The sequence below is a fragment of the Aricia agestis genome, chromosome 19 (genome assembly GCF_905147365.1).
Source record: "Aricia agestis chromosome 19, ilAriAges1.1, whole genome shotgun sequence".
In the NCBI taxonomy this organism is placed as follows: Eukaryota; Metazoa; Arthropoda; class Insecta; order Lepidoptera; family Lycaenidae; genus Aricia; species Aricia agestis.
Window position 1 is genome coordinate 10,208,075 of NC_056424.1, and position 13,155 is coordinate 10,221,229.

The window sequence follows — 13,155 nt, forward strand, 5'->3', positions numbered from 1 at the left end:
TTCCAAAAAGGAGAAGGTTACTCAATTCGACCGTATATATGTTCTTTTTTTTTTGTTTTCCATGAATCATGATGGAGCTTGTACCTACTGCAGTCTAAGTAAATCCTAACTTTATATGCAGTCTACTAAGTAAATCCTAAATTTACAAAATTTATCAAAACTTATCATGTATAGTAAAAGTGGCAACATCGTAGTGTCATCCCTTTTAAATCAATCTAAGAAAAAATGGATGACCATACGATGTTGCCACTTTTTAATTTCTTCACTTTTTTGACAGACTAATGAATATACATAAGTTTTCATAAATTTTGTAAAAGTCTATACTCTATACCGTGTAAGTATATATTCTGATTTAACAAAAAAAAAAGAAGCATGCATAAACTAGTGACCGGAAAAACGGTAGATAATATTATCAATGTACGGTCTATGCAAATCTAATATAACTCAACCTAATTTAAATTAGTTTAGACAAGTTCATATCCATCCAATAAATTCCTAAAGGATTTATATCGCGAAATCTTAACGCATGTTAGTCCGTAGTATAACCGAGGTTCAGGGTTCCTTTAATTTATCGGGTCTGTTAGGCAAATGATAAATCTATGTGATATACGATCTTCAGAGCCCGATGTGACTATAGGATCTATAGATCATTATTAATTTAATATCTGCCGGCAAATCAAGCTCAAAACTTTGGTTAGCAGAGCACTTATAGGGGTCCCGAAAGCAAGTTTTTGGGGTAGGTTTTCATATCAGATTAATTATATTACTTAAAAGTTAAATGATAATAAGTTAATAACTCTTTATAAATTTTACATTTCTAGTCACTTTATTTTTAACAAGAAGTTCACTTAAGCCATCAAGCCCCTAAGCTCACCGGTGAGCGACACACAATAGAATAACAATAGATTTCCAAGAATCACGATCGAAGGATTAAATACAATTTGAAAACGATAGTCCAACTGCAACAGTATGACTTATAAAAGTTTCTTGATTTAATTTTTATTAAAAACAAAAAGATACCTACCGATTCAGGTTTTTTTTTAATTCAAAATTTTATCAAAAAGGGACACTTTGGCCAACACCATTTTTTACACCGAAACCGGACCCAAAACAACTTTATTCTAATAAAATGCTAATAAAGTTTTTGCACAATTTACTTTTACGAGTTGTAATATTATGAATTCTATGGTAATCTTATCAAATATAGCATAGTGTATGTCACTATGATTACTGAGTTCTTAATCCATCAATAAATTTTATTTTAAAATCAATTTGCCTAATAAACCAGAACATTAAACTAACACAAATAATAAAATAACAACACTATTAAAACGTTTAGGTAAGGTTACCTATATTTAAACCTCAATTTTTTACTCTAAAATTTACGTTTATTTTAGGTAATGTGCACCCTTTTCGAAAATTTCTTCGGTGAATTTGCAAAAGTAGAATATTTTTGTATGATGGTATAAACCAAGAGTCTATTCCAATGATATTGTACTTATACAGATATGTTACGTCCATACTATTTTCCGGCTTAAATCTCTTCCGAACAATTTTCAAATTCAAAATTGCAAACATTGACAAATTTGACAGATAAGTGAAACAAAGGATACGAAAAACCATTTACATAAGAGAGAGAATCGTATCGCTGTCTCTACTCTCTTTCTTCGCCTGAGGTATGACGAAAATTCGTTTTTTTTCTAGATTGTTCAAAGAAATAATTGAAAATGTAAATAATCGAGGTATTTATTGCAATCAAGACATGTGGTAAGAGATTACATGTGTTTGTTTACTTTCGAGTCATAATTGGTACATTTTTCGAAACACGCACGACGTCATTTTCAATTTATTTAGGTAAGACAAGACGCGGCACGATCGTGATTGCGCTCGATGCTGACTAAATAACAGACGGCCCAATTGGGCCGTATTTGAATCTTCGCAACGCGCGCGGTAGTAACATATTATCTGCTTTGAGTTTTTCATCATTGGTCTAGTCACAAAAGTTCATAATAATATTGCCTAGTTGACATAACTCTGAATACTATCTTTTATAAGGTTATCAGTAAGAGTGACACTCACTGACCTCAAATTATCACCATCTTCATCATTTCACCTCAAAATGACTTTTAATACTATCATCTACGATGATATAAAAATTTCAGAAGAATTTTTACTACCAAGAATGTATTTCAGGATTTTTTTTTTTTATTTAAGTATTAACAAAATATAAAAGATACATTTATACGAGATTTTCTGCATATTTTTGTTTGATATCAAAGAATGTTACAGAACCCTTTGTGCGCGATTCCGACTTGCACTTAGTCGATCCGTAGTCCATACTAATATAATATTATTATAAGTGAAAAAGTATGTCTGTCTGTCACCTCTTCACACCCAAACTTCTGAACAGATTTAATGAAATTTGGCATGGAGATACTTTGGGTCTCGGAATAGGACATACTGATACTTTTTATCCCGGAAAAGTGTACAGTTTACGGTTCACTCGCGATAAACGAACTTCGGTGCAAAGTCCGTTTATAGCACGGGAACCGTGCATTTTCCCGGAAGATGCGGGCGACATCTAGTTTTCAATAAAAAGAATACTCATTTTAATTAACACTCAATAACTGTTTGCCTTTCATTCCCCGTGAAATCATAGCGATAAAAAACTTAAACAGTTTTGTTTGTCGCCAATATTTGTCGAAGAACCAAAGAACCAATTTATTTCACAATTTATCTTGGTTTTTCGCCCGAGCGCATATATCCTATATCTTAAGTGCCCAGGGAATAGGCAGTATTGCTATTTATAGGTAACTTAACTTACCACAATCTTATATATTTTTATTTATGTGGTTTTATAACCGACTTAAAAAAGGACGAGACATTTTAATGTTCGGCTGTAAATAATAACTATATTTTTTAAATGGTATTTGCTTCGATTTTGTAGGTGTATTTGAGATTTTGCAGTTGAAATCATAGTAAACTATCAAAATAACATTAACATATTATTCTTATTTATAAAATTTCAATGTGAAAATGTTTCACACTTAACCCTCTGCGACTGACGTGGTAGTCCAACAGACACCACGAAACATAGAATTCTGTTTATTTTCATTAAATTTTAAATTTGCGCGCTGCTGGGCTCAGTACCTTACCGTGATGACCTCGTGGGCCGGTTAGAGTGTGGCTGCAGCAAGTGCAAGCTTCCGTGGAGGAAGGACGGTGTCTAAGGTACTACCACGTCAGCGTCAACGTAAGTGTCTATTATACATGGGGCACACTAAAAGTTTTGCGCTTCTAGCTAATCGGAACTATTTGAGTTTTGAATGTTGTATTTTTTTAAACGTTGCAACCTTCCTAGCAATATAAAAAAATTTGGCGGGAAATCATTTGTCAATTGTTTTTTATCACGCATCAAAGTTCTACGTACGCAACCAAATTGGAATTAGGTCAAAAAGATTTTAGAGCGATGATTTTTTATGATTTTAAAAGTTCTCTCTCTCCGCAAGACTGTGCTGCTCGTCTTCAAAATGCTTTTGGGAGGGAAGTACCTTGTTTGAGCACCGTGAGGAGATGGTATATTGAATTTGAGAGAGGTCGAGTTTCTTTACATGACGAATTTCGTGAAGGGCGGCCTTCAACTGCCGTCAACGAAATTAATGTGGCTACTGTTAAGCGGCTAATTGAAGAAAACCCGTAGATTACCGATGAGACAATTCGAGGACTATTGGGGATTGGTATGAGCCAAATTAAAAAAAAATTACACGAAGAATTGTAAGTTCGGAGACTTTGTTGTCGTTGGACCCCTCATGAACTGACAGCGGAGCAGAAGCGGGCTCGCATGAAATGGTGCTCACAGATGCTACTGAAGCACACCCACGGACATTCTAATGCTGTTTATGACAATTTCACAGGAGACGAAACGTGGATTTGTGGTTTTGAACCCGAAAAAGAACAGCAATCTTGTGCGTAGGTGTTTGAAAATGAGAACAAGCCAACAAAAGTGAGGCAGGCGAGAAACGTTGGTAAGAAAATGATCGCGTTTTTTTTCTGAACTACGGATCCCATTTGTACAATTCCACTTGGAGATCAAAAGAGTGTTAATGCTGAGTGGTATTCTACCATTTGTTTGCTCAGGATATTAAAAAAGGTTCGCGAAAGACGACCAAAAAGCCGCATGCTCCTACACCATGACAACGCCTCTTCACACACGGCCAACAAAACAAAGTCATTTTTAGGTTCCGAAAAATCACAACTCGTCACCCATCCTGCACATAGCTCCGACCTAGCACCCTGTGATTTCTGTATTTTTCCCAAAATTAAAGATTTAATGAGAGGTTTTACTTTTACCAACTCCGAAGAGGCAGTGATAGCGTTCAATCAGCACGTAGAAAACATGCCTTCAGATCTGTGGTCCTCCTGTTTTAAAAAATGGTTCGATCGCATAAAAGAATATTTAGAATGTAAAGGAGAGTATTTTGAAAAGCAATAAACATAATATTTTGGTTATAACACGTCGTTTTTTTAAGTTACGCAAAACTTTCAGTGTGACCTACGTACTACCACCTCAGTAAAATTGTTATATTTCCATAGTGTCTCCTAAACAACCACGTCAGTAAGTGTGTGTTTACGATACGGTATTTTTGATTATTTATAATTGAGGAAGAAGAATTTTAATTTTTTTAAACTAGATTTTTTACAATATGTTCTTAATTTATTTATTTACTCATTTTTTAGATGGCAGACTCAAGCAACAACCCTGCTCGTAAGATAACATCGACTGTAACATTAGTTACAGTGGAAGTTCTCTTACGAATATATTAGACGTGGGAGAGCCATGCTCCGGCACGAATGGGCCGGCTCGACCGGAGAAATACCACGATTACACAGAAAACCGGTGTGAAACAGCGCTTGCGCTATGCAAAGTGCGAGTCCGAGTGAGTGAGTTTACCGGAGGCCCAATCCCTCCCCTGTTCCCTTCCCTTCCCATCCCTACCCTCCCCTATCACCCTATTCTACCGAATACGCATTGAAAACAAGATTATATAATAAAAGATTGCCAAGGGAGCTACGCATGCGGTATGACCATCGCTAAGGTTTTAGGTAAGGATACCCCCCCTCCACCACCAGCAGTACTATCATTTTCTGCAGATGGCAAAAAGCTATGTTATATTTGTCCGTCAAAAATAAAAAGATAAACTAGATAAAGATGCTGTGATTGTTCGAAAATTTGTCTTCAGTGCTCCAAGACACTGTATATTATTGTCAAACACATAGCTCTGTTTGACATTTTGAAACTGTGTAATTTTTAAATTAACCAATGAATATTCCTAATGTTTACTCGTCTGATTAGTGTAATTGTTAATTTCTAAAATACCTAATGTTAAATATTAAAAAAGTTACTTTTGTATTTTTTTCTATGTCAATAGTGCCTTAGTAAAAATGTATACACTGATTTGTGTGATCTCAATAAACACTTTAAAATTTGTTAAATAAAAATGTTTTCTTTTATTTATAATGTATTTAACATAACAAATTTGTTTATATTTCAAATAATATAAATAAAATTGCTGTACAATTTAATTCTATAAAAATATTCAATGGTGTCTCCTGTACAACCACGTCAGTGTAATTGTAAAAATTGAGCCACGTCAGTTGCAGAGGGTTAAACCGCTGAGCCGATTTAGATAAAATGTTACATGGAAAACTTTCAGATCCGGAAAAGAACTGGCATAGTTTTTACGACAAAATTTACGATTCCCGCGCTTAATGAATTTCTGCACTACAGATTTTCAGGCAACATAATATAATTCATTATCTTATTTGGTATGCATTGAAAGTTTAATGATTTAAATCAAGCGGCAACTTTGTCGGTCGAGAATCTAAGTGCCGACATACCTCTCGATAAATCATTCCTGAGATACAATTAGTGAATAAAAAGAATGGAAGAACGATGATTGATATCAGAGCGTATCGTTCGCCATCTTATCGCGTAAAAAATCTTAGCGACGACTGTGAGACGGGAGACCGGTCACGGCATTTTGTCTGGCTGGATTTATTATGCGACCGCGCGAACGAGCGTTTTGGCCGCTATATCACGAGATTACAAGTGTGAAAATATTGTAACAATTTATTTAGATAGCGACGCGGTCGCGCTTTCAATTGCATAGAATTGCTTGTAATCTCGCGAGTCGCGGTTTAACTGCTACACCGCGCGTTCGGGCGGATGCTTAAATCGAGCGCTTTTGTGATATTCAGGGCCGGACCGTACCGCTTACGAGGCCCTGGGCTGAAACTACTTAGGGCCACAACATTTTAACTGTCAGTTCGTAGTACCAACACCTAAATTGTATAATAAACCTTTATCGTAGGATTCTCAGGGATACCAACAAAAATTTAATAAAATATGAATTCTTTCGCAATATCGTCTATTTTTTACTTGACTTAGCTGGGGGCGGAGGCCCTTGAACTCATGGGGACCTGGGCTTAAGCCCAAATAGCCATAATATGGTAGATCTGGCCCTGGTGATATTAGCGATAAAATTTAAAACTGTGCTTTATATTTCTTTTTAGGTGAGTGCTTGACTCACATTAGTATTAATACATTTTACAATAAACACACCTTATAATAAATTTATAAGACCCGATGATAATATTATGGTAATTGGTCATGTCTACAAGTGATTCAAAGATTTCGTTACATAAGGGCCACTATGGTGTGATTTCTGAGCTTGCAAGATGCATTTACGTGTTCAAATTCAATCAAAGTTTAAGAACTATTTATTTTGCTCTCTAAGGACTGCTGGTAAGCTTGATCTACAATCTACATAGCTTTATAAAAGCTTCAAGACATTTAGTCTTTGTTTGCTACAGCTTTATGTTTCTACAAAAATGCTCAGCAACAGTAAATTCTTGGAGCACTACAAAAATAACGCCAAGAGAAGCCACCACTACAAAACAACACCACAAGTTCTACGAATGCGCTACACTACAAAGCTAACATTTAGAATACTTTGGTTCCAATAATACGAGATTAATATGTAAATTAGTACATAGCTGATTGCCGTTGTTTCAGTAAATCCGGACTAAGCTATTAATTATGCTCGTACATTTAATAATACTCACAAACAAACATACGTAAGCTTATTTTCATACCGCCGGCGCCATCTGTGTAACAACTTGTAAGCATTGAACTTGAATGAAAAAGTGCAGGTAAGGAAACATTTTTTGTTACCGATTTTTATTGTCTCGATTGTATTTAATGGTTTGTTATTTAAATCGTACCATTCGGGATTCTGGAAGCACCGGGTAATATAAATGACAAAGATTTTATAAGAATCAATTGGAATTACAACGTCTAGCGCAGGTTTTGGTAATCTTTACTGATCTAAACCTTTAAACTACATGTAAGTAACTAAAGGGTTGCCTTAGGGTCATTAGAATCTACCGTTACCTAACTAATTAACTGGACGCGCGAGGATCTCGTGCATCTACAATGCAAATCCTTGCCGACTAGTACGAAACAAATCAAAAACCATCGATCAAACATAATAAATCTTCAACAATGAAACGTTACAATAAATACCTTAATGATATCCCGATGCGTCGCCCGGAGGCGGGCCCTTCCCACACTATTTACGACAAATCCAAGACTCTCGCACCGAACATCACAATATCACAATCACCAGCACTGAATCCACTGCACTAGTTTGGTTATGGTACTGATGTTTTTCGTAACAACACGGAGCGCGCGGGCGACGACGACCAACGCGGGCGGCGGCCGGGCGCAAACTGAACTGGTTTTACCGGGCGAGCGGGAGGGGGGGTAGCCGGTCGAGACGGGTGCGTTCGTTTTATGAAAATATTTAGTGAGTAATGCACGTGCTATGTCTAGTGCGTCGGCCTAGAGTGGCCTTAAGTTGGTGATTGAGTGCGAAGCTTGCAGATAAAACTGATAAAACGTTACTGCACCTGTACTACAAAGTACCTAAGTACTTTGTATGCAATGCCAAAGTACTTTATGTACTTTACCATCAGATTTACGTGTGAGCGTCCTGACTCCTGTCTTTATAAGGTTTCCGCGACTGTTGCAGTTCACTACTGAACTGATGCGTTAACTGTTAACATAAAATTAGATGACTGATGGAAATTGAAAACGTTCACTGTATAATAAAGCGTTTCAAAAGCTCTAAGTTACTAAGCTTTAGGCAGTTGCAAAAGGACAAATGATCAGAAAAAAAAGCATTTGAAGAATAATAAATAGCCTTATGTTAAGCAAAAACAGCTTCGAAAGAGCTTTAAGTTACTAAGCTTTAGGCATTTGTAAAAGGTGTACGCTATGTCTATCACGTAATTATTAGGCATGTGCAAAAGTAAACTATAGCACAAAAAGCTCTTGTATATTATAGCCTTAAGTTACATCTAATTAGATATTAATTTGTAGTACTAGTAATCTAATAAAGCTTCGAAAAAGCTTTATGTTACTATCTAAGCTTTGGCACATACAATAGTAAGCTATAGCACAGCCAGGTCTATTCAAAGATAGAAGACATTAAATTGTAGGTGCAACTGATTAAAGCTTCGAAAAAGCTTGAAGTTACGAAGCTTTCGCACATGGAAGAGTCAGCTAAAGCACAGACAGAAAAGGGCGATTTAAAGGTAGAAGACAGTTAAATTGTAGGTGTTTTTGTTTATGAAATAAGGGGGCAAACGAGCAAACGGGTCACTTGATGGAAAGCAACTTCCATCGCCCATGGACACTCGCAGCATCAGAAGAGCTGCAGGTGCGTTGCCGGCCTTTTAAGAGGGAATAAGGTAATAGGGGAGGGTAGGGAAGGGAAGGGAATAGGGGAGGGTAACTCACTCACTCAGCGAAACACGGTGCAAGAGATTTTTTACGCCGGTTTTCTGTGAGAACGTGGTATTTATCGCGTCGAGCCGGCCCATTCGGGCCAAAGCATGGCTCTCCCACGTGTGCCATGCTTCGGCATGAATGGGCCGGCTCGACTCTGGACTCGCTCGGTGTAATTTAATAAAGCTCTGAAAAAAAAGCTTAAGATAAGCTTTAGTCACATACAAAATTTTGTACCGCCTATGTACAAAATTTTGTATGTGTTATAGCTTTTCAAAGATATTTAATTGTAGCCTTATTATAAAGCTAAGGTAAACTGTGAATATTACAAAACACAAAAAGGTCGACGACCTCTGTGGCTCAGTGGTAAGCGCGTTGGTAGCTCAAGCCGGGGGTCGCGGGTTCGAATCCCGCTGACGGAACAAAAAGTTTTCAATGTTCCCGGGTCTGGATGTGTATTAAATATGTGTATGATATAATAAAAATCTTAAATATATGTATAGTATAAATGTATTAAATATATTTCCGTTGTCTGGTACCCGTAACACAAGTCCTTCAGGTACTTACCGCGGGGCCAGACTGACGTGGTGTGATGTGTCCATAGATAATATAATATATAAAAAAATATTAAACATTTTTCCATCTTTTTATTTACTTCTCTTTTTCTCTCTCCTTTTTTAGGGTTCCGTGCCCAAAGCGTAAAAACTAGAACCTATTACTAAGACTTAGTTGTCTGTCCGTCTGTCCGTGTTTGTCTGTCTGTCTGTCTCCAGGCTGTAACTCAAGGACGGTAATAGCTAGAGAGTTGAAATTTTCACAGATTATGTATATCTGTTGCCGCTATAACAACAAACACTAAAAACAAAATAAAATCAATACTTAAGGGGGGCGCGGCGCTTCCATACAGCAAACGTGATTTTTTTGTTTTTTTTGCTCCAGCCTCTATATCAATAATGCCATCATGCAGGTACTTGTTTTTTCTCAAATTTCTTAGTTATATTTTAATAGTCTTTATTATTCATAGTTTTTTTAATAATAATATTAAAATAAAAATAAATTAATGGGGCGCTCATGAAAAAAATTTTTTTGGCCTGATTTTGCTCTTGGATAACCCTTCGTGCGCGAGTCCGACTCGCACTTGGCCCATTATTATATCTTGAAAATGCATCAAAATATAATTTATTTTTACGTAAAAACCCAAGTTATTTCAGCGTTGCCATAAAACAATAGAGGGCCTACATAAAAATATGTGGGCGAATTTATCATATTAAGGGCCAATAATAGAATCTACATACACATCAGCCTACCTGAGGAGTGGTCTAATATAAATAAAACATGTGGAAAAGGTCTGGACGTTTGCATAATGTTGGTATAACTAGCATCATCATCATCAGCTATAAAACAAGATTACGAGGTGCAATGCTATTCCAGAGCCCGTAGCCAACACGTTTTCTGTAAGTATGGCCGACGAAAAATGTATGGAATCGACATATTATTATAAGAGTTCGAAAAATGAAGTCGACATTCGACTCATTTTGTATTATATCGATATAGAAACGATAAAGACGTAGGCTACCTGGACTCATTTTTATCCATACTCGATACCGGGGGGTTCCTTTAACCAGGTACAGTTTATACATTGTCTATTTTAAAAGTAATTTTTGAGGGTCTTCGGCAAATCGATTTATTACGTCTTCTGTGAAACAATCGTTATCTTTTATAAGTTTTCTATAAAAGTACTAGATATTTTTTTCTATGCAAGTAGGTATGCGATGCGATAAAAGTACTAGATAAGATACTTAGTAGGGACGTCAACATGATCCCCTGCCCCCCCCCCTCGGTACACCCATGCCGACTACGTAAATATTCTAACTATTTCTGTATTGCTTGTGGAGACCTTGCAAGGCTTCGCGAAGCACACTTTGAGAATGAATGCATTGGAAGATCTCTTTGTAGACTAAGGTCACCTTTCTTGTCTATAAATCCTGGCCTGGATTTATAGACAACCTGGGCCTGGAGGCTTCGATAACACCTTTTAATACTTTTTAGCAAGGCATTTGGTTCCTGCCAGTGTTTTAAGCTTACCTCTGTCCAGAGCAAATTCAATCAGACAACTGGATCTATCGTCGATTTGAAAATGAACAAAACCTTTTAGGCTGATCTTAAATCAATTCCAATATGAATATGGAACGTTGGGACGAATAAATTTCGTGTGTTGACTGTGGACAGTACTGATGGGATATACTTTTTCATATGAATTGGACTACAAAACGAGAGGGCGGATCACCTGATGGTAGATAACAGATGCTTGGAAATAAGGAGCCCGATTCTCATAACTCGAAGTTTCTGTGAAGTTTATTGCCGTCACGTGAGACAAATAGCGATCGAAGCGACTTTCGAGGTACAAAAATAAAACCCCAGAGCTAACCATCCGACGAAACAAACGCAGGCATTGTTTGACGCCGGCTTTCTGTGAGGCCACGGCATTAATCTGGTGCCAGCCTACACATGCAGTATTTTGCTGGAATTCTCATAACTAGACACCGGATTATATGCACGATAAATAGCCGAAATATGCAGAAAATATGCATAATCAAAAGTCACTATTATTATTAAAATTTATTATTTTTTATAAGAGATTTCCGGTGGTGCCGTTAATAAAACGGTCAATTTTTATAATTTCATAAATCCATAGATATTGTTATTATTATATCATTTTCCGATTGCAATCGTAATACCCATGGAATCTAATAAATCAGTTACTACTTTATTCAAATTTTTTCCTAATGTTGCCAACTACAAAGAAAAATTTTGTTTCTAGAAAGATATTGTACCTATCGGGTGTATTGCATTCTTTTAATGGGGATGGAGCCACATATTTTAAGTGTTTTGATCTTTCGTACCTCTGTTTTGTGGCCTCAGTGTGTATCATGATATCTACTTTGGAGCCTGCGAGGGCATAAAACTACCGAAATATGCACTAAGAACGAAAAATTGCCGAAATATGCACTATCGCCTAAAAAGTGCCATTATAATAATTATATAATGGCACTTTTTAGGCATTAGTGCATATTTTGGATGCATTTGCATATGAGGACCCTGAGCCATGTAAGGCCGATCTAACGGGAAAATGCTTGTTTATTAACTAAATAAATTAAGAAAACAAATTATCAATAATGCTCTGTTTCATAAAGTATCATATTATAAATCTCTTTTTAACCTAGCTTCAATAGACCTTCATTAAACTTAAGTTTTGCTAAGCTCTTCCAAATGGCCTTGCAAGGAACACAGCTCCAAACCAACCAACCAAAAAGGGCAATGTTATACATCAGTCGCTTAACTTGAAACTATTTTCAAGTTAAGCGACTGATGTATTAATTATTTATTTATTTGCTTTTACTAAAACGACATTATAATTTCTTTCAATTAAGCAACACATTAAATGCTAAATATATTTATATTATCTAAAAAAACTATAACGAACATTGCTTGAACATCATCTTATAATAACTAAGAATATATAAATGGAAATTCTTTAAAAATGGTAGCAATGAGTATCACATTGACACCTTATAACTAATTGCCAATGTGTTTTATAATACAATCAATTTTTTTTAAATCTAAAATGGCCTTCTTATGGGCCCGTTCTTTATAAGGCCACAATGTTCAATATTATGCGTGTATAAGTTTAATAATCCTAATAAGTAAAGATGTTTTAAAAAACAACATTATTTTAATTGTTACGGTACGCATTTTATTACATAAAATTAAATTAAGAAATTTAAAAAACTCCCGCCAAAACAACCTTAAAAAGTTATGAAATAATATTTACTGCCTTTAAGTTCAAATAATTCCTAACTTGTGTAAAGTAATATTTTAGTCCATAATTGTTGTCAAGGTGTGTCGGGGGACCGCCAAGTAAACTACAACCTACAACCGCCAAGTCGCTGATTACCTATCTCGATTCAGAATGAATGATCGCGATGACGCTGTGAATTGATCCTTAAACTTGTTATGTGAAATCAAACATCTACATTAGCGGTCCCCCGACACACCTTAACAACAATTATGGAGTAAAATATTACTTTACACAAGTTAGGAATTATTTGAACTTAAAGGCAGTAAATATTAATTCATTACTTTTTAAAGTTGTTTTGGCGGGGGTTTTTTTTAATTTCTTAATTTTATTTTATTTCATACTTTTTAAACTTGTGTTGGTTATAGTGCAGAATAATTCCTAACAACAGAATCATATTCTCATGATTACCATCTATCAATGTCCTTTTCGATGAGGCCGTTAATAT

General features: G+C 35.9%; 1 protein-coding gene across 4 annotated transcripts in view; it reads right to left on the reverse strand.

Annotated features, from left to right (window-relative positions):
- Window positions 1–7,777, reverse strand: part of LOC121736403 (latrophilin Cirl) — a 343,009-nt gene extending 335,232 nt beyond the window's left edge. For all 4 annotated transcript variants that reach the window (XM_042127572.1, XM_042127571.1, XM_042127574.1 and 1 more), the window contains exon 1: window positions 7,586–7,777. The gene's annotated coding sequence lies outside the window, so the exon portion shown is untranslated. The remainder of the gene's footprint in view (window positions 1–7,585) is intronic.
- Window positions 7,778–13,155: the final 5,378 nt, after the last annotated feature.